Source organism: Rattus norvegicus, chromosome X (genome assembly GCF_021556685.1).
Source record: "Rattus norvegicus strain SHRSP/BbbUtx chromosome X, alternate assembly SHRSP_T2T, whole genome shotgun sequence".
NCBI lineage: Eukaryota > Metazoa > Chordata > Mammalia > Rodentia > Muridae > Rattus > Rattus norvegicus.
The window spans coordinates 126,314,305-126,337,775 of NC_141554.1; the positions used below are offsets into that span (position 1 = coordinate 126,314,305).

Genomic DNA, 23,471 nt, shown 5'->3' on the forward strand with positions numbered 1-23,471 from the left:
ACTATACTGATAGATAGGGAGGGAATGGGCAACTTTGTCTCCAATTTTAGTGGTATTACTTCAAGTTTCTCTCCATTTAGTTTGATGTTGGCCATTGGCTTGCTGTATATTGCTTTGATTATGTTTAGGTATGTGCCCTGCATCCCTGATTTCTCTAATACATTTAACATAAAAGGGTGTTGGATTTTATCAAAGGCTTTTTCAGTGCCTCATGAGATAATCATGTGATTTTTTTATTTCAGTTTTTTTTAATGCTGGATTAGGTTGATGGATTTTTATATATTGAACCTGCATCCCTGGGATGAAGCCTACTTGATCTTGATGGATGATGTTATCTTTGATATGTTCCTGGATTCAGTTTGCAAGTATTATATTGAATATTTTTGCCTCAATGTTTAAAAGAGAAATCAGTTGGAAATTCTGTTTCTTTGTTGAATCTTTGTGTGGTATAGGTATCAGGGCAACTGTGGCCTCATAAAAGGAGTTTGGCAGTGTTCATTCTGTTTCTATTTTGTGGAATAGTTTGAGGAATATTGGTATTTGCTCTTCTTTGAATGTTTGGTATAATGTGGTACTAAAACCATCTGGCCCCGGGCTTTTTTTTTTTTGGTTGGGAGGTTTTTAATGACTGCTTTTATTTCTTTAGGGGATATAGGGCTATTTCAATAGTCTACCTTATCTTGATTTAACTTTGGTAAGTCATATCTGTGGAGAAAGCCATCTATTTCATTAAGATTTTCTAATTTTGACCCGCGGATCCCGGCCCGCAGCAGCTCTCTGCTCCCAGACCCGGTGAGAGAGAGACCCAACCGCCTGGTCAGGTGGGCACTCCTGAGGCTGCAGAGCGGAAGAGACCACCAACACTGCTCACCCCTGCCCACATCCCTGGCCCAAGAGGAAACTGTATAAGGCCTCTGGGCTCCCGTGGGGGAGGGCCCAGGAGCGGCAGGACCCCTGCCAGAGACACCGCCGGACCCTGAAGAAAACAGGCCGGATAAACAGTTCTCTGCACCCAAATCCCGTGGGAGGGAGAGCTAAACCTTCAGAGAGGCAGACAAGCCTGGGAAACCAGAAGAGACTGCTCCCTGCACACACATCTCGGACACCAGAGGAAAAAGCCAAAGACCATCTGGAACCCTGGTGCACTGAAGCTCCCGGAAGGGGCGGCACAGGTCTTCCTGGTTGCTGCCGCTGCAGAGAGCCCCTGGGCAGCACCCCATGAGCAAACCTGAGCCTCGGGACCACAGGTAAGACCAAATTTTCTGCTGCAAGAAAGCTGCCTGGTGAACTCAAGACACAGGCCCACAGGAACAGCTGAAGACCTGTAGAGAGGAAAAACTACACACCCGAAAGCAGAACACTCTGTCCCCATAACTGACTGAAAGAGAGGAAAACAGGTCTACAGCACTCCTGACACACAGGCTTATAGGACAGTCTAGCCACTGTCAGAAATAGCAGAACAAAGTAACACTAGAGATAATCTGATGGCGAGAGGCAAGCGCAGGAACCCAAGCAACAGAAACCAAGACTACATGCCATCATCGGAGCCCAATTCTCCCACCAAAACAAACATGGAATATCCAAACACACCAGAAAAGCAAGATCTAGTTTCAAAATCATATTTGATCATGATGCTGGAGGACTTCAAGAAAGACATGAACACACTTAGGGAAGCACAGGAAAACATTAATAAACAAGTAAAAGCCTACAGAGAGGAATCGCAAAAATCCCTGAAAGAATTCCAGGAAAACACAATCAAACAGTTGAAGGAATTAAAAATGGAAATAGAAGCAATCAAGAAAGAACACATGGGAAGTCCCACACCGGCGGATCCCGGACCGCAGCAGCTCTCTGCTCCCAAACCCCGTGGGAGAGAGACCTCACCGCCTGATCAGGTGGGCACTCCTGAGGCTGCAGAGCGGAGGAGACCACCAACACTGCCCACCCCTGCCCACATCCCTGGCCCAAGAGGCAACTGTATAAGGCCTCTGGGTTCCCCTAGGGGAGGGCCCGGGAGCGGCAGGACCCCTGCGCCTGAGACACTGCCGGAACCTGAAGGAAACAGACCGGATAAACAGTTCTCTGCACCCAAATCCCGAGGGAGGGAGAGCTGAACCTTCAGAGAGGCGGACACGCCTGGGAAACCAGAAGAGACTGCACTCTGTGCACATCCAGGCGCCAGAGGAAAACACCAAACGCCATCTAAACCATGGTGCACGGAGGCTCCCGGAAAGAGCGGCGCAGATCTTCCCGGTTGCTGCCACAGCGGAGAGGACTTAGGCAGTACCCCACGAGCAAACTTGAGCCTTGGAACTGCAGGTAGGACCAACTTTTCCCTTGCAAGAAACCTGCCTGGTGAACTCAGGACACACAGAGGCAAAATTCCTCTAAGGCCGGGCACTTCCTGTGTTTACCGGAAGTCCCACACCGGCGGATCCCGGACCGCAGCAGCTCTCTGCTCCCAAACCCCGTGGGAGAGAGACCCCACCGCCTGATCAGGTGGGCACTCCTGAGGCTGCAGAGCGGAGGAGACCACCAAAACTGCCCACCCCTGCCCACATCCCTGGCCCAAGAGGCAACTGTATAAGGCCTCTGGGTTCCCGTAGGGGAGGGCCCGGGAGCGGCAGGATCCCTGCGCCTGAGACACTGCTGGAACCTGAAGGAAACAGACCAGATAAACAGTTCTCTTCACCCAAATCCCGTGGGAGGGAGAGCTGAACCTTCAGAGAGGCGGACACGCCTGGGAAACCAGAAGAGACTGCACTCTGTGCACATCCAGGCGCCAGAGGAAAACACCAAACGTCATCTGAAACCCTGGTGCACGGAGGCTCCCGGAAGGAGCGGCACAGATTTTCCCGGTTGCTGCCACAGCAGAGAGGACTTAGGCAGTACCCCACGAGCAAACTTGAGCCTTGGAACCACAGGTAGGACCAATTTTTCCCCTGCAAGAAACCTGCCTGGTGAACTCAAGACACAGGCCCACAGGAACAGCTGAAGACCTGTAGAGAGGAAAAACTACACGCCCGAAAGCAGAACACTCTGTCCCCATAACTGGCTGAAAGAAAACAGGAAAACAGGTCTACAGCACTCCTGACACACAGGTTATAGGACAATCTAGCCACAGTCAGAAATAGCAGAACAAAGTAACACTAGAGATAATCTGATGGCGAGAGGCAAGCGCAGGAACCCAAGCAACAGAAACCAAGACTACATGGCATCATCGGAGCCCAATTCTCCCACCAAAGCAAACACGGAATATCCAAACACACCAGAAAAGCAAGACCTAGTTTCAAAATCATATTTGATCATGATGCTGGAGGACTTCAAGAAAGACATAAAGAACTCCGTTAGAGAACAAGTAGAAGCCTACAGAGAGGAATCGCAAAAATCTCTGAAAGAATTCCAGGAAAACACAATCAAACAGTTGAAGGAATTAAAAATGGAAATAGAAGCAATCAAGAAAGAACACATGGAAACAACCCTGGACATAGAAAATCAAAAGAAAAGACAAGGAGCTGTAGATACAAGCTTCACCAACAGAATTCAAGAGATGGAAGAGAGAATCTCGGGAGCAGAAGATTCCATAGAAATCATTGACTCAACTGTCAAAGATAATGTAAAGCGGAAAAAGCTACTGGTCCAAAACATATAGGAAATCCAGGACTCAATGAGAAGATCAAACCTAAGGATAATAGGTATAGAAGAGAGTGAAGACTCCCAGCTGAAAGGACCAGTAAATATCTTCAACAAAATCATAGAAGAAAACTTCCCTAACCTAAAAAAAGAGATACCCATAGGCATACAAGAAGCCTACAGAACTCCAAATAGATTGGACCAGAAAAGAAACACCTCCCGTCACATAATAGTCAAAACACCAAACGCACAAAATAAAGAAAGAATATTAAAAGCAGTAAGGGAAAAAGGTCAAGTAACATATAAAGGGAGACCTATCAGAATCACACCAGACTTTTCGCCAGAAACTATGAAGGCCAGAAGATCCTGGACAGATGTCATACAGACCCTAAGAGAACACAAATGCCAGCCCAGGTTACTGTATCCTGCAAAACTCTCAATTAACATAGATGGAGAAACCAAGATATTCCATGACAAAACCAAATTTACACAATATCTTTCTACAAATCCAGCACTAAAAAGGATAATAAAGGGTAAAGCCCAACATAAGGAGGCAAGCTATACCCTAGAAGCAAGAAACTAATCATCTTGGCAACAAAACAAAGAGAATGAAAGCACACAATCATAACCTCACTTCCAAATATGAATATAACGGGAAGCAATAATCACTATTCCTTAATATCTCTCAATATCAATGGCCTCAACTCCCCAATAAAAAGACATAGATTAACAAACTGGATACGCAACGAGGACCCTGCATTCTGCTGCCTACAGGAAACACACCTCAGAGACAAAGACAGACATTACCTCAGAGTGAAAGGCTGGAAAACAATTTTCCAAGCAAATGGTCAGAAGAAGAAAGCTGGAGTAGCCATTCTAATATCAAATAAAATCAATTTTCAACTAAAAGTCATCAAAAAAGATAAGGAAGGACACTTCATATTCATCAAAGGAAAAATCCACCAAGATGAAGTCTCAATCCTAAATATCTATGCCCCAAATACAAGGGCACCTACATATGTAAAAGAAACCTTACTAAAGCTCAAAACACACATTGCACCTCACACAATAATAGTGGGAGATTTCAACACCCCACTCTCATCAATGGACAGATCATGGAAACAGAAATTAAACAGAGATGTAGACAGACTAAGAGAAGTCATGAGCCAAATGGACTTAACGGATATTTATAGAACATTCTATCCTAAAGCAAAAGGATATACCTTCTTCTCAGCTCCTCATGGTACTTTCTCCAAAATTGACCATATAATTGGTCAAAAAACGGGCCTCAACAGGTACAGAAAGATAGAAATAATCCCATGCGTGCTATCGGACCACCACGGCCTAAAACTGGTCTTCAATTACAATAAGGGAAGAATGCCCACATATACGTGGAAATTGAACAATGCTCTACTCAATGATAACCTGGTCAAGGAAGAAATAAAGAAAGAAATTAAAAACTTTTTAGAATTTAATGAAAATGAAGGTACAACATACCCAAACTTATGGGACACAATGAAAGCTGTGCTAAGAGGAAAACTCATAGCGCTGAGTGCCTGCAGAAAGAAACAGGAAAGAGCATATGTCAGCAGCTTGACAGCACACCTAAAAGCTCTAGAACAAAAAGAAGCAAATACACCCAGGAGGAGTAGAAGGCAGGAAATAATCAAACTCAGAGCTGAAATCAACCAAGTAGAAACAAAAAGGACCATAGAAAGAATCAACAGAACCAAAAGTTGGTTTTTTGAGAAAATCAACAATATAGATAAACCCTTAGCCAGACTAACGAGAGGACACAGAGAGTGCGTCCAAATTAACAAAATCAGAAATGAAAAGGGAGACATAACTACAGATTCAGAGGAAATTCAAAAAATCATCAGATCTTACTATAAAAACCTATATTCAACAAAACTTGAAAATCTTCAGGAAATGGACAATTTCCTAGACAGATACCAGGTATCGAAGTTAAATCAGGAACAGATAAACCAGTTAAACAACCCCATAACTCCTAAGGAAATAGAAGCAGTCATTAAAGGTCTCCCAACCAAAAAGAGCCCAGGTCCAGACGGGTTTATTGCAGAATTCTATCAAACCTTCATAGAAGACCTTATACCAATATTATCCAAACTATTCCACAAAATTGAAACAGATGGAGCCCTACCGAATTCCTTCTATGAAGCCACAATTACTCTTATACCTAAACCACACAAAGACCCAACAAAGAAAGAGAACTTCAGACCAATTTCCCTTATGAATATCGACGCAAAAATACTCAACAAAATTCTTGCAAACCGAATTCAAGAGCACATCAAAACAATCATCCACCATGATCAAGTAGGCTTCATCCCAGGCATGCAGGGATGGTTTAATATAAGGAAAACCATCAACGTGATCCATCATATAAACAAACTGAAAGAACAGAACCACATGATCATTTCATTAGATGCTGAGAAAGCATTTGACAAAATTCAACACCCCTTCATGATAAAAGTCCTTGAAAGAATAGGTATTCAAGGCCCATACCTAAACATAGTAAAAGCCATATACAGCAAACCAGTTGCTAACATTAAACTAAATGGAGAGAAACTTGAAGCAATCCCACTAAAATCAGGGACTAGACAAGGCTGCCCACTCTCTCCCTACTTATTCAATATAGTTCTTGAAGTTCTAGCCAGAGCAATCAGACAACAAAAGGAGATCAAGTGGATACAGATCGGAAAAGAAGAGGTCAAAATATCACTTTTTGCAGACGACATGATAGTATATTTAAGTGATTCCAAAAGTTCGACCAGAGAACTACTAAAGCTGATAAACAACTTCAGCAAAGTGGCTGGGTATAAAATTAACTCAAATAAATCAGTTGCCTTCCTCTATACAAAAGAGAAACAAGCCGAGAAAGAAATTAGGGAAACGACACCCTTCATAAGAGACCCAAATAATATAAAGTACCTCGGTGTGACTTTAACCAAGCAAGTAAAAGATCTGTACAATAAGAACTTCAAGACACTGAGGAAAGAAATTGAAGAAGACCTCAGAATATGGAAAGATCTCCCATGCTCATGGATTGGCAAGATTAATATCGTAAAAATGGCCATTTTACCAAAAGCAATCTACAGATTCAATGCAATCCCCATCAAAATACCAATCCAATTCTTCAAAGAGTTAGACAGAACAATTTGCAAATTCATCTGGTATAACAAAAAACCCAGGATAGCTAAAGCTATCCTCAACAATAAAAGGACTTCAGGGGGAATTACTATCCCTGAACTCAAGCAGTATTACAGAGCAATAGTGATAAAAACTGCATGGTATTGGTACAGAGACAGACAGATAGACCAATGGAATAGAATTGAAGACCCAGAAATGAACCCACACACCTATGGTCACTTGATTTTTGACAAAGGAGCCAAAACCATCCAATGGAAAAAAGATAGCATTTTCAGCAAATGGTGCTGGTTCACCTGGAGGGCAATATGTAGAAGAATGCAGATCGATCCATGCTTATCACCCTGTACAAAGCTTAAGTCCAAGTGGATCAAGGACCTCCACATCAAACCAGACACACTCAAACTAATAGAAGAAAAACTAGGGAAGCATCTGGAACACATGGGCACTGGAAAAAATTTCCTGAACAAAACACCAATGGCTTATGCTCTAGGATCAAGAATCGACAAATGGGATCTCATAAAACTGCAAAGCTTCTGTAAGGCAAAGGACACTGTGGTTAGGACAAAACGGCAACCAACAGATTGGGAAAAGATCTTTACCAATCCTACAACAGATAGAGGCCTTATATCCAAAATATACAAAGAACTCAAGAAGTTAGACCGCAGGGAAACAAATAACCCTATTAAAAAATGGGGTTCAGAGCTAAACAAACAATTCACAGCTGAGGAATGCCGAATGGCTGAGAAACACCTAAAGAAATGTTCAACATCTTTGTCATAAGGGAAATGCAAATCAAAACAACCCTGAGATTTCACCTCACACCAGTGCGATTGGCTAAGATCAAAAACTCAGGTGACAACAGATGCTGGCGAGGATGTGGAGAAAGAGGAACACTCCTCCATTGTTGGTGGGATTGCAGACTGGTACAACCATTCTGGAAATCAGTCTGGAGGTTCCTCAGAAAATTGGACATTGAACTGCCTGAGGATCCAGCTATACCTCTCTTGGGCATATACCCAAAAGATGCCTCAACTTATAAAAGAGACACGTGCTCCACTATGTTCATCGCAGCCTTATTTATAATAGCCAGAAACTGGAAAGAACCCAGATGCCCTTCAACAGAGGAATGGATACAGAAAATGTGGTACATCTACACAATGGAATATTACTCAGCTATCAAAAACAACGAGTTTATGAAATTCGTAGGCAAATGGTTGGAACTGGAAAATATCATCCTGAGTGAGCTAACCCACTCACAGAAAGACATACATGGTATGCACTCATTGATAAGTGGCTATTAGCCCAAATGCTTGAATTACCCTAGATCCCTAGAACAAAGGAAACTCAAGACGGATGATCAAAATGTGAATGCTTCACTCCTTCTTTAAATGAGGAAAAAGAATACCCTTGGCAGGGAAGGGAGAGGCAAAGATTAAAACGAGACTGAAGGAACACCCATTCAGAGCCTGCCCCACATGTGGCCCATACATATACAGCCACCCAATTAGACAAGATGGATGAAGCAAAGAAGTGCAGACCGACAGGAGCCGGATGTAGATCGCTCCTGAGAGACACAGCCAGAATACAGCAAATACAGAGGCGAATGCCAGCAGCAAACCACTGAACTGAGAATAGGTCCCCCGTTGAAGGAATCAGAGAAAGAACTGGAAGAGCTTGAAGGTGCTCGAGACCCCAAAAGTACAACAATGTCAAGCAACCAGAGCTTCCAGGGACTAAGCCACTACCTAAAGACTATACATGGACTGACCCTGGACTCTGTCCCCATAGGTAGCAATGAATATCCTAGTAAGAGCACCAGTGGAAGGGGAAGCCCTGGGTCCTGCTAAGACTGAACCACCAGTGAACTAGACTATGCGGGGAGGGTGGCAATGGGGGGAGGTTTGGGAGGGGAACACCCATAAGGAAGGGGAGGGGGTAGGGTGATGTTTGTCCGGAAACCGGGAAAGGGAATAACACTTGAAATGTATATAAGAAATACTCAAGTTAATAAAAAAAAAAAAGAAAAAAAAAAGAAAGAACACATGGAAACAACCCTGGATATAGAAAACCAAAAGAAGAGACATGGAGCTGTAGATACAAGCTTCACCAACAGAATACAAGAGATGGAAGAGAGAATCTCAGGAGCAGAAGATTCCATAGAAATCATTGACTCAACTGTCAAAGATAATGTAAAGCGGAAAAAGCTACTGGTCCAAAACATACAGGAAATCCAGGACTCAATGAGAAGATCAAACCTAAGGATAATAGGTATAGAAGAGAGTGAAGACTCCCAGCTCAAAGGACCAGTAAATATCTTCAACAAAATCATAGAAGAAAACTTCCCTAACCTAAAAAAAGAGATACCCATAGACATACAAGAAGCCTACAGAACTCCAAATAGATTGGACCAGAAAAGAAACACCTCCCGTCACATAATTGTCAAAACACCAAACGCACAAAATAAAGAAAGAATATTAAAAGCAGTAAGGGAAAAAGGTCAAGTAACATATAAAGGCAGACCTATCAGAATCACACCAGACTTCTCGCCAGAAACTATGAAGGCCAGAAGATCCTGGACTGATGTCATACAGACCCTAAGAGAACATAAATGCCAGCCCAGGTTACTGTATCCAGCAAAACTCTCAATTAACATTGATGGAGAAACCAAGATATTCCATGACAAAACCAAATTTACACAATATCTTTCTACAAATCCAGCACTACAAAGGATAATAAATGGTAAAGCCCAACATAAGGAGGCAAGCTATACCCTAGAAGAAGCAAGAAACTAATCGTCTTGGCAAAAAAACAAAGAGAATGAAAGCACACAAACATAACCTTACATCCAAATATGAATATAATGGGAAGCAATAATCACTATTCCTTAATATCTCTCAATATCAATGGCCTCAACTCCCCAATAAAAAGACATAGATTAACAAACTGGATACGCAACGAGGACCCTGCATTCTGCTGCCTACAGGAAACACACCTCAGAGACAAAGACAGTCACTACCTCAGAGTGAAAGGCTGGAAAACAACTTTCCAAGCAAATGGTCAGAAGAAGCAAGCTGGAGTAGCCATTCTAATATCAAATAAAATCAATTTCCAACTAAAAGTCATCAAAAAAATAAGGAAGGACACTTCATATTCATCGAAGGAAAAATCCACCAAGATGAACTCTCAATCCTAAATATCTATGCCCCAAATACAAGGGCACCTACATACGTAAAAGAAACCTTACTAAAGCTCAAAACACACATTGCACCTCACACAATAATAGTGGGAGACTTCAACACCCCACTCTCATCAATGGACAGATCATGGAAACAGAAATTAAACAGTGATGTCGACAGACTAAGAGAAGTCATGAGCCAAATGGACTTAACGGATATTTATAGAACATTCTATCCTAAAGCAAAAGGATATACCTTCTTCTCAGCTCCTCATGGTACTTTCTCCAAAATTGACCATATAATTGGTCAAAAAACGGGCCTCAACAGGTACAGAAAGATAGAAATAATCCCATGTGTGCTATCGGACCACCACGGCCTAAAACTGGTCTTCAATAACAATAAGGGAAGAATGCCCACATATACGTGGAAATTGATCAATGCTCTACTCAATGATAACCTGGTCAAGGAAGAAATAAAGAAAGAAATTAAAAACTTTTTAGAATTTAATGAAAATGAAGGTACAACATACCCAAACTTATGGGACACAATGAAATCTGTGCTAAGAGGAAAACTCATAGCGCTGAGTGCCTGCAGAAAGAAACAGGAAAGAGCATATGTCAGCATCTTGACAGCACACCTAAAAGCTCTAGAACAAAAAGAAGCAAATACACCCAGGAGGAGTAGAAGGCAGGAAATAATCAAACTCAGAGCTGAAATCAACCAAGTAGAAACAAAAAGGACCATAGAAAGAATCAACAGAACCAAAAGCTGGTTCTTTGAGAAAATCAACAAGATAGATAAACCCTTAGCCAGACTAACGAGAGGACACAGAGAGTGCGTCCAAACTAACAAAATCAGAAATGAAAAGGGAGACATAACTACAGATTCAGAGGAAATTCAAAAAATCATCCGATCTTACTATAAAAACCTATATTCAACAAAACTTGAAAATCTTCAGGAAATGGACAATTTCCTAGACAGATACCAGGTATCGAAGTTAAATCAGGAACAGATAAACCAGTTAAACAACCCCATAACTCCTAAGGAAATAGAAGCAGTCATTAAAGTTTTCCCAACCAAAAAGAGCCCAGGTCCAGACGGGTTTAGTGCAGAATTCTATCAAACCTTCATAGAAGACCTCATACCAATATTATCCAAACTATTCCACAAAATTGAAACAGATGGAGCACTACCGAATTCCTTCTACGAAGCCACAATTACTCTTATACCTAAACCACACAAAGACACAACAAAGAAAGAGAACTTCAGACCAATTTTCCTTATGAATATCGACGCAAAAATACTCAACAAAATTCTGGCAAACCGAATTCAAGAGCACATCAAAACAATCATCCACCATGATCAAGTAGGCTTCATCCCAGGCATGCAGGGATGGTTTAATATATGGAAAACCATCAACGTGATCCATTATATAAACAAACTGAAAGAACAGAACCACATGATCATTTCATTAGATGCTGAGAAAGCATTTGACAAAATTCAACACCCCTTCATGATAAATGTCCTGGAAAGAATAGGAATTCAAGGCCCATACCTAAACATAGTAAAAGCCATATACAGCAAACCAGTTGCTAACATTAAACTAAATGGAGAGAAACTGGAAGCAATCCCACTAAAATCCGGGACTAGACAATGCTGCCCACTCTCTCCCTACTTATTCAATATAGTTCTTGAAGTTCTAGCCAGAGCAATCAGACAACGAAAGGAGGTCAAGGGGATACAGATTGGAAAAGAAGAGGTCAAAATATCACTATTTGCAGATGACATGATAGTATATTTAAGTGATCCCAAAAGTTCCACCAGAGAACTACTAAAGCTGATAAACAACTTCAGCAAAGTGGCTGGGTATAAAATTAACTCAAATAGCTTCTTTTCCGGTTCCCGCAGCCGCAGCCATGAGCAGCAAAGTTTCACGAGACACCCTCTACGAGGCGGTGTGGGAAGTCCTACACGGGAACCAGCGTAAGCGCCGCAAGTTTCTGGAGACGGTGGAGCTGCAGATCAGCCTGAAGAACTACGACCCTCAGAAGGACAAACACTTCTCGGGCACCGTCAGGCTTAAGTCCACCCCTCGCCCCAAGTTCTCCGTGTGCGTCCTGGGGGACCAGCAGCACTGTGATGAAGCCAAGGCCGTTGATATCCCCCACATGGACATCGAGGCGCTCAAGAAGCTTAACAAGAACAAGAAGTTGGTCAAAAAGCTGGCCAAGAAGTATGATGCCTTTTTGGCCTCCGAGTCTCTGATCAAGCAAATCCCACGTATCCTGGGCCCACGCCTAAACAAGGCGGGCAAGTTCCCCTCCCTGCTGACACACAATGAAAACATGGGGGCCAAAGTGGATGAGGTGAAATCCACAATCAAGTTCCAGATGAAGAAGGTGCTGTGTCTGGCCGTTGCCGTCGGCCACGTGAAGATGACCGATGATGAGCTAGTCTACAACATCCACCTGGCTGTCAACTTCTTGGTGTCCTTACTCAAGAAAAACTGGCAGAACGTCCGGGCTCTGTACATCAAGAGCACCATGGGCAAGCCCCAGCGTCTGTATTAGGACGCTCCAATAAACCTCGTTGCTGCCTTCAAAAAAAAAAAATTAACTCAAATAAATCAGTTGCCTTCCTCTATACAAAAGAGAAACAAGCCGAGAAAGAAATTAGGGAAACGACACCCTTCATAATAGACCCAAATAATATAAAGTACCTCGGTGTGACTTTAACCAAGCAAGTAAAAGATCTGTACAATAAGAACTTCAAGACACTGAGGAAAGAAATTGAAGAAGACCTCAGAAGATGGAAAGATCTCCCATGCTCATGGATTGGCAGGATTAATATAGTAAAAATGGCCATTTTACCAAAAGCAATCTACAGATTCAATGCAATCCCCATCAAAATACCAATCCAATTCTTCAAAGAGTTAGACAGAACAATTTGCAAATTCATCTGGAATAACAAAAAACCCAGGATAGCTAAAGCTATCCTCAACAATAAAAGGACTTCAGGGGGAATTACTATCCCTGAACTCAAGCAGTATTACAGAGCAATAGTGATAAAAACTGCATGGTATTGGTACAGAGACAGACAGATAGACCAATGGAATAGAATTGAAGACCCAGAAATGAACCCACACACCTATGGTCACTTGATTTTTGACAAAGGAGCCAAAACCATCCAATGGAAAAAAGATAGCATTTTCAGCAAATGGTGCTGGTTCAACTGGAGGGCAACATGTAGAAGAATGCAGATCGATCCATCCTTATCACCCTGTACAAAGCTTAAGTCCAAGTGGATCAAGGACCTCCACATCAAACCAGACACACTCAAACTAATAGAAGAAAAACTAGGGAAGCATCTGGAACACATGGGCACTGGAAAAAATTTCCTGAACAAAACACCAATGGCTTATGCTCTAAGATCAAGAATCGACAAATGGGATCTCATAAAACTTCAAAGCTTCTGTAAGGCAAAGGACACGGTGGTTAGGACAAAACGGCAACCAACAGATTGGGAAAAGATCTTTACCAATCCTACAACAGATAGAGGCCTTATATCCAAAATATACAAAGAACTCAAGAAGTTAGACCGCAGGGAAACAAATAACCCTATTAAAAAATGGGGTTCAGAGCTAAACAAAGAATTCACAGCTGAGGAATGCCGAATGGCTGAGAAACACCTAAAGAAATGTTCAACATCTTTAGTCATAAGGGAAATGCAAATCAAAACAACCCTGAGATTTCACCTCACACCAGTGAGAATGGCTAAAATCAAAAACTCAGGTGACAGCAGATGCTGGCGAGGATGTGGAGAAAGAGGAACACTCCTCCATTGTTGGTGGGATTGCAGACTGGTAAAACCATTCTGGAAATCAGTCTGGAGGTTCCTCAGAAAATTGGACATTGAACTGCCTGAGGATCCAGCTATACCTCTCTTGGGCATATACCCAAATGATTCCTCAACATACAAAAGAGACACGTGCTCCACTATGTTCATCGCAGTCTTATTTATAATAGCCAGAAACTGGAAAGAACCCAGATGCCCTTCAACAGAGGAATGGATACAGAAAATGTGGTACATCTACACAATGGAATATTACTCAGCTATCAAAAACAACGAGTTTATGAAATTCGTAGGCAAATGGTTGGAACTGGAAAATATCATCCTGAGTGAGCTAACCCAATCACAGAAAGACATACATGGTATGCACTCATTGATAAGTGGCTATTAGCCCAAATGCTTGAATTACCCTAGATCCCTAGAACAAACGAAACTCAAGACGGATGATCAAAATGTGAATGCTTCACTCCTTCTTTAAATGAGGAAAAAGAATACCCTTGGCAGGGAAGGGAGAGGCAAAGATTAAAACAAAGACTGAAGGAACACCCATTCAGAGCCTGCCCCACATATGACCCATACATATACAGCCACCCAATTAGAGAAGATGGACGAAGCAAAGAAGTGCAGGCCTACAGGAACCGGATGTAGATCTCTCCTGAGAGACACAGCCAGAATACAGCAAATACAGAGGCGAATGCCAGCAGCAAACCACTGAACTGAGAATAGGCCCCCGTTGAAGGAATCAGAGAAAGAACTGGAAGAGCTTGAAGGGGCTCGAAACCCCAAAAGTACAACAATGTCAAGCAACCAGAGCTTCCAGGGACTAAGCCACTACCTAAAGACTATACATGGACTGACCCTGGACTCTGACCCCATAGGTAGCAATGAATATCCTAGTAAGAGCACCAGTGGAAGGGGAAGCCCTGGGTCCTGCTAAGACTGAACCCCCAGTGAACTAGACTATGGGGGGAGGGCGGCAATGGGGGGAGGGTTGGGAGGGGAACACCCATAAGGAAAGAGAGGGGGGAGGGGGATGTTTGCCTGGAAACCGGGAAAGGGAATAACACTTGAAATGTATATAAGAAATACTCAAGTTAATAAAAAAAAAAAAACTAAAAACTGACAGACCACAAAGATAAGGAAGAAGGAATGCAGAACCAGCCTGAGGTAGCGGAACTGACTCATAGGCCATCGGGCAGGAAGGGATAAGTCCCTAGCATCTGACATTCCGGACGCCCCAGCCTGCACGTACTCTTTTGCTGTGTTTTAACCTCATTTGAATATGTTTGAAATAGCCAATTGTGTAACCATACCTCTGCGCCTCATTTGAATATGTTTGAAATAGCCAATTGGGTGTAACCATGCATCTGAGCCTCATTGAATCCACCAATCAAGTCCCTGTAACCATGTGTCTGCTTCTGTATGCCTGCTTCTGCTCCCCAGAACCCTATAAAAACCTGTCCCTGGTTCTGATGGGTGCGCCAGTCCTTCCGAGCTGACTGAGATGCCTGCAGGTACCTGTGTAGACGTCTGCAGGTATCCTGACAATAAACCCTCTTGCTGATTGAAAAAAACAAAACAAAACAAAACAAAGCAAAACAAAACAAAACCACAGGTGCCAATGTACCAAGCAAAACTCTCAATCACCATAGATGGAGGAAACAAGATACTTCAAGACAAATCCAAATTTAAACAGTATATAGCCACAAATAACCCAACCCTACAGAAAATACTAGAAGGATAACTACATCCAAGAAAACACAGGAAATAAGTAGTCCCATACCAGAAAAACAGGGAAATCGCACACACACACACACACACACACACACACACACACACACACACACACACACATAAGCACTAACCCCATTGACACCAAAATGACTGGAAATGACAATCACTTGCCATCAACATCAATGGACTCAATTCCACAATGAGTACAAAAAGGAGGCTAACAGAATGGATGCAAAAACAGGATCCATCATTCTGCTGCATACAAGAAACACACCTCAGCAACAAAGATAATCATTATCTCAGAGTAAAGGATTAGAAAAAAGTTTTCCAAGCAAATGGACCAAAGAAGCAAGCTAAAGTCCCCATTCTATTATCTAATAAAATAGTCTGTCAACTAAAACTAATCAAAAGAGACAGAAAAGGAAACTTCATGCTCATCAAAGGAAAAATCCACCATGATGATATCTCAATTCTGAACATCTATGTCAAAAACACAAGGACACCCTCATTTGTAAAAGAAGCACTGCTAAATCACACATCAAACCCCACACATTAATACTGTGAGACTTCAACAACCCACTCTCATCCATTGACAGGATATCCAAACAAAAACTGAACAGAGTAGTAATGAAACTAACACACTATGAATCAAAAGGACCTAACAGACATCTATAGACTATTTCACACAAACACAAAGTATATACCTTCTTCTCAGCACCTGATGGAGCATTTTCCAAAATTGACCATATAGTTGGTCAGAAAGCAAGCCTCAATAGATACAAGAAGATTAAAATAACACCTTGAGTCTTATAACACCACCAGGGATTAAAGCTAGACTTCAACAACAGTAACACTGGAAACCCTACACACTCATGGAAATTAAACAACTCCCTACTCAATGATCTCTAGCTGAGAAAAGAGTTAAGGAAAGAAATTAAAGACTTTTTAGAATCCATGGAAATTTCTTTCTTTATTTCTTCCTTGACCAGGTTATCATTGAGTAGAGCATTGATCAATTTCCACGTATATGTGGGCATTCTTCCCTTATTGTTATTGAAGACCAGTTTTAGGCCGTGGTGGTCCGATAGCACACATGGGATTATTTCTATCTTTCTGTACCTGTTGAGGCCCGTTTTTTGACCAATTATATGGTCAATTTTGGAGAAAGTACCATGAGGAGCTGAGAAGAAGGTATATCCTTTTGCTTTAGGATAGAATGTTCTATAAATATCCGTTAAGTCCATTTGGCTCATGACTTCTCTTAGTCTGTCGACATCACTGTTTAATTTCTGTTTCCATGATCTGTCCATTGATGAGAGTGGGGTGTTGAAGTCTCCCACTATTATTGTGTGAGGTGCAATGTGTGTTTTGAGCTTTAGTAAGGTTTCTTTTACGTATGTAGGTGCCCTTGTATTTGGGGCATAGATATTTAGGATTGAGAGTTCATCTTGGTGGATTTTTCCTTCGATGAATATGAAGTGTCCTTCCTTATTTTTTTGATGACTTTTAGTTGGAAATTGATTTTATTTGATATTAGAATGGCTACTCCAGCTTGCTTCTTCTGACCATTTGCTTGGAAAGTTGTTTTCCAGCCTTTCACTCTGAGGTAGTGACTGTCTTTGTCTCTGAGGTGTGTTTCCTGTAGGCAGCAGAATGCAGGGTCCTCGTTGCGTATCCAGTTTGTTAATCTATGTCTTTTTATTGGGGAGTTGAGGCCATTGATATTGAGAGATATTAAGGAATAGTGATTATTGCTTCCCATTATATTCATATTTGGATGTAAGGTTATGTTTGTGTGCTTTCATTCTCTTTGTTTTTTTGCCAAGACGATTAGTTTCTTGCTTCTTCTAGGGTATAGCTTGCCTCCTTATGTTGGGCTTTACCATTTATTATCCTTTGTAGTGCTGGATTTGTAGAAAGATATTGTGTAAATTTGGTTTTGTCATGGAATATCTTGGTTTCTCCATCAATGTTAATTGAGAGTTTTGCTGGATACAGTAACCTGGGCTGGCATTTATGTTCTCTTAGGGTCTGTATGACATCAGTCCAGGATCTTCTGGCCTTCATAGTTTCTGGCGAGAAGTCTGGTGTGATTCTGATAGGTCTGCCTTTATATGTTACTTGACCTTTTTCCCTTACTGCTTTTAATATTCTTTCTTTATTTTGTGCGTTTGGTGTTTTGACAATTATGTGACGGGAGGTGTTTCTTTTCTGGTCCAATCTATTTGGAGTTCTGTAGGCTTCTTGTATGTCTATGGGTATCTCTTTTTTTAGGTTAGGGAAGTTTTCTTCTATGATTTTGTTGAAGATATTTACTGGTCCTTTGAGCTGGGAGTCTTCACTCTCTTCTATACCTATTATCCTTAGGTTTGATCTTCTCATTGAGTCCTGGATTTTCTGTATGTTTTGGACCAGTAGCTTTTTCCGCTTTACATTATCCTTGACAGTTGAGTCAATGATTTCTATGGAATCTTCTGCTCCTGAGATTCTCTCTTCCATCTCTTGTATTCTGTTGGTGAAGCTTGTATCTACAGCTCCTTGTCTCTTCTTTTGGTTTTCTATATCCAGGGCTGTTTCCCTGTGTTCTTTCTTGATTGCTTCTATTTCCATCCTCAATTCCTTCAACTGTTTGATTGTGTTTTCCTGGAATTCTTTCAGGGATTTTTGTGTCTCCTCTCTATGGGCTTCTGCTTTTTTATTTATGTTTTCATGGAATTCTTTCAGGCATTTTTGCGATTCCTCTCTGTAGGCTTCTACTTGTTCTCTAAGGGAGTTCTTCACGTCTTTCTTGAAGTCCTCCAGCATCATGATCAAAAATGATTTTGAAACTAGATCTTGCTTTTCTGGTGTGTTTGGATATTGCATGTTTGTTTTGATGGGAGAATTGGGCTCCGATGGTGCCATGTAGTCTTGGTTTCTGTTGCTTGGGTTCCTGCGCTTGCCTCTCGCCATCAGATTATCTCTAGTGTTACTTTGTTCTGCTATTTCTGACAGTGGCTAGACTGTCCTATAAGCCTGTGTGTCAGGAGTGCTGTAGACCTGTTTTCCCCTCTTTCAGTCAGTTATGTGGACAGAGTGTTCTGCTTTCTGGCGTGTAGTTTTTCCTCTCTACAGGTCTTCAGCTGTTCCTGTGGTCCTGTGTCTTGAGTTCACCAGGCAGCTTTCTTGCAGCAGAAAATTTGGTCTTACCTGTGGTCCTGAGGCTCAAGTTCACTCGTGGGGTGCTGCCCACGGGCTCTCTGCAGCGGCTGCAACCAGGAAGACCTGTGCCGCCCCTTCCGGGAGCTTCAGTGCACCAGGGTTCCAGATGGTCTTTGGCTTTTTCCTCTGGCGTCCGAGATGTGTGTGCAGGGAGCAGTCTCTTCTGGTTTCCCAGGCTTGTCTGCCTCTCTGAAGGTTTAGCTCTCCCTCCCACGGGATTTGGGTGCAGAGAGTGGTCTGTCAGTTTTAACGGTGGGGCAGGCTCCACAGGGCCTGGGCATGCCTGGGCTCGCCCGGGCCTGTTTCAGCTCTGAGTCTGTGGATCTTAAAACTTACTTTTTACTTTTATAGTTGTGGACCTTAAGCTCATACAATTTTCCTTTTATGGGGGGTGGTCTTTCATTCCCCCATTTTCTTTTAGCATTGAGTGAAATCTTTTACTCAATTTGGTTAAGGAATCTCTGTTTCCTGTTTTCTCAACCTTTGGTATTGCTGGGTTAATACAAGAGTCTGGATAACAGAGAACCTATCTTTCTTTTTTTTTTTTTTTTTATTAACTTGAGTATTTCTTATATACATTTCAAGTGTTATTCCCTTTCCCGGTTTCCGGGCAAAATCCCCCTCCCCCCTCCCCTTCCTTATGGGTGTTCCCCTCCCAACCCTCCCCCCATTGCCGCCCTCCCCCCATAGTCTAGTTCACTGGGGGTTCAGTCTTAGCAGGACCCAGGGCTTCCCCTTCCACTGGTGCTCTTACTAGGATATTCATTGCTACCTATGGGGTCAGAGTCCAGGGTCAGTCCATATATAGTCTTTAGGTAGTGGCTTAGTCCCTGGAAGCTCTGGTTGCTTGACATTGTTGTACTTTTGGGGTCTCGAGCCCCTTCAAGCTCTTCCCGTTCTTTCTCTGATTCCTTCAACGGGGGACCTATACTCAGCTCAGTGGTTTGCTGCTGGCATTCGCCTCTGTATTTGCTGTATTCTGGCTGTGTCTCTCAGGAGCGATCTACATCCGGCTCCTGTCGGTCTGCACTTCTTTGCTTCATCCATCTTGTCCAATTGGGTGGCTGTATATGTATGGGCCACCTGTGGGGCAGGCTCTGAATGGGTGTTCCTTCAGTCTCTGTTTTAATCTTTGCCTCTCCCTTCCCTGCCAAGGGTATTCTTTTTCCTCATTTAAAGAAGGAGTGAAGCATTCACATTTTGATCATCCGTCTTGAGTTTCCTTTGTTCTAGGGATCTAGGGTAATTCAAGCATTTGGGCTAATAGCCACTTATCAATGAGTGCATACCATGTATGTCTTTCTGTGATTGGGTTAGCTCACTCAGGATGATATTTTCCAGTTCCAACCATTTGCCTACGAATTTAATAGACTCGTTGTTTTTGATAGCTGAGTAATATTCCATTGTGTAGATGTACCACATTTTCTGTATCCATTCCTCTGTTGAAGGGCATCTCGGTTCTTTCCATTTTCTGGCTATTATAAATAAGGCTGCGATGAACATAGTGGAGCACGTGTCTCTTTTATATGTTGAGGCATCTTTTGGGTATATGCCCAAGAGAGGTATAGCTGGATCCTCAGGCAGTTCAATGTCCAATTTTCTGAGGAACCTCCAGACTGATTTCCAGAGTGGTTTTACCAGTCTGCAATCCCACCAACAATGGAGGAGTGTTCCTCTTTCTCCACATCCTCGCCAGCATCTGCTGTCACCTGAGTTTCTGATCTTAGCCATTCTCACTGGTGTGAGGTGAAATCTCAGGGTTGTTTTGATTTGCATTTCCCTTATGACTAAAGATGTTGAACATTTCTTTAGGTGTTTCTCAGCCATTCGGCATTCCTCAGCTGTGAATTCTTTGTTTAGTTCTGAACCCCATTTTTTAATAGGGTTATTTGTTTCCCTGCGGTCTAACTTCTTGAGTTCTTTGTATATTTTGGATATAAGGCCTCTATCTGTTGTAGGATTGGTAAAGATCTTTTCCCAATCTGTTGGTTGCCGTTTTGTCCTAACCACCGTGTCCTTTGCCTTACAGATGCTTTGAAGTTTTATGAGATCCCATTTGTCGATTCTTGATCTTAGAGCATAAGCCATTGGTGTTTTGTTCAGGAAATTTTTTCCAGTGCCCATGTGTTCCAGATGCTTTCTAGTTTTTCTTCTATTAGTTTGAGTGTGTCTGGTTTGATGTGGAGGTCCTTGATCCACTTGGACTTAAGCTTTGTACAGGGTGATAAGCATGGATCGATCTGCATTCTTCTACATGTTGCCCTCTAGTTGAACCAGCACCATTTGCTGAAAATGCTATCTTTTTTCCATTGGATGGTTTTGGCTCCTTTGTCAAAAATCAAGTGACCATAGGTGTGTGGGTACATTTCTGGGTCTTCAATTCTATTCCATTGGTCTATCTGTCTGTCTCTGTACCAATACCATGCAGTTTTTATCACTATTGCTCTGTAATACTGCTTGAGTTCAGGGATAGTGATTCCCCCTGAAGTCCTTTTATTGTTGAGGATAGCTTTAGCTATCCTGGGTTTTTTGTTATTCCAGATGAATTTGCAAATTGTTCTGTCTAACTCTTTGAAGAATTGGATTGGTATTTTGATGGGGATTGCATTGAATCTGTAGATTGCTTTTGGTAAAATGGCCATTTTTACTATATTAATCCTGCCAATCCATGAGCATGGGAGATCTTTCCATCTTCTGAGGTCTTCTTCAATTTCTTTCCTCAGTGTCTTGAAGTTCTTATTGTACAGATCTTTTACTTGCTTGGTTAAAGTCACACCGAGGTACTTTATATTATTTGGGTCTATTATGAAGGGTGTCGTTTCCCTAATTTCTTTCTCGGCTTGTTTCTCTGTTGTATAGAGGAAGGCAACTGATTTATTTGAGTTAATTTTATACCCAGCCACTTTGCTGAAGTTGTTTATCAGCTTTAGTAGTTCTCTGGTGGAACTTTTGGGATCACTTAAATATACTATCATGTCATCTGCAAATAGTGATATTTTGACTTCTTCTTTTCCGATCTGTATCCCCTTGATCTCCTTTTGTTGTCTGATTGCTCTGGCTAGAACTTCAAGAACTATATTGAATAAGTAGGGAGAGAGTGGGCAGCCTTGTCTAGTCCCTGATTTTAGTGGGATTGCTTCGAGTTTCTCTCCATTTAGTTTAATGTTAGCAACTGGTTTGCTGTATATGGCTTTTACTATGTTTAGGTATGGGCCTTGAATTCCTATTCTTTCCAGGACTTTTATCATGAAGGGGTGTTGAATTTTGTCAAATGCTTTCTCAGCATCTAATGAAATGATCATGTGGTTTTGTTCTTTCAGTTTGTTTATATGATGGATCACGTTGATGGTTTTCCTTATATTAAACCATCCCTGCATGCCTGGGATAAAGCCTACTTAATCATGGTGGATGATTGTTTTGATGTGCTCTTGAATTCGGTTTGCCAGAATTTTATTGAGTATTTTTGCGTCGATATTCATAAGGGAAATTGGTCTGAAGTTCTCTTTCTTTGTTGTGTCTTTGTGTGGTTTAGGTATAAGAGTAATTGTGGCTTCGTAGAAGGAATTCGGTAGTGCTCCATCTGTTTCAATTTTGTGGAATAGTTTGGATAATATTGGTATGAGGTCTTCTATGAAGGTTTGATAGAATTCTGCAGTAAACCCGTCTGGACCTGGGCTCTTTTTGGTTGGAAGACCTTTAATGACTGCTTCTATTTCCTTAGGAGTTATGGGGTTGTTTAACTGGTTTATCTGTTCCTGATTTAACTTCGATACCTGGTATCTGTCTAGGAAATTGTCCATTTCCTGAAGATTTTCAAATTTTGTTGAATATAGGTTTTTATAGTAAGATCTGATGATTTTTTGAATTTCCTCTGAATCTGAAGTTATGTCTCCCTTTTCATTTCTAATTTTGTTAATTCGGACACACTCTCTGTGTCCTCTCGTTAGTCTGGTTAAGGGTTTATCTATCTTGTTGATTTTCTCAAAGAACCAACTTTTGGTTCTGTTGATTCTTTCTATGGTCCTTTTTGTTTCTACTTGGTTGATTTCAGCTCTGAGTTTGATTATTTCCTGCCTTCTACTCCTCCTGGGTGTATTTGCTTCTTTTTGTTCTAGAGCTTTTAGGTGTGCTGTCAAGCTGCTGACATATGCTCTTTCCTGTTTCTTTCTGCAGGCACTCAGCGCTATGAGTTTTCCTCTTAGCACAGCTTTCATTGTGTCCCATAAGTTTGGGTATGTTGTATCTTCATTTTCATTAAATTCTAAAAAGTTTTTAATTTCTTTCTTTATTTCTTCCTTGACCAGGTTATCATTGAGTAGAGCATTGTTCAATTTCCACGTACATGTGGGCATTCTTCCCTTATTGTTATTGAAGACCAGTTTTAGGCCGTGGTGGTCCGATAGCACGCATGGGATTATCTCTATCTTTCTGTACCTGTTGAGGCCCGTTTTTTGACCAATTATATGGTCAATTTTGGAGAAAGTACCATGAGGAGCTGAGAAGAAGGTATATCCTTTTGCTTTAGGATAGAATGTTCTATAAATATCCGTTAAGTCCATTTGGCTCATGACTTCTCTTAGTCTGTCGACATCACTGTTTAATTTCTGTTTCCATGATCTGTCCATTGATGAGAGTGGGGTGTTGAAGTCTCCCACTATTATTGTGTGAGGTGCAATGTGTGTTTTGAGCTTTAGTAAGGTTTCTTTTACG

General features: G+C 41.8%; 1 protein-coding gene and 1 pseudogene across 2 annotated transcripts in view; both read left to right on the forward strand.

Moving 5' to 3' along the window:
• 6030498E09Rikl (RIKEN cDNA 6030498E09 gene like) overlaps positions 1-23,471 on the forward strand; it is a 195,621-nt gene that overhangs the window by 51,328 nt on the left and 120,822 nt on the right.
• On the forward strand, positions 11,864-12,589 carry Rpl10al2 (ribosomal protein L10A like 2; annotated as a pseudogene). The gene has a single exon (XR_015646711.1). The product of XR_015646711.1 is annotated as a ribosomal protein L10A like 2 (transcript).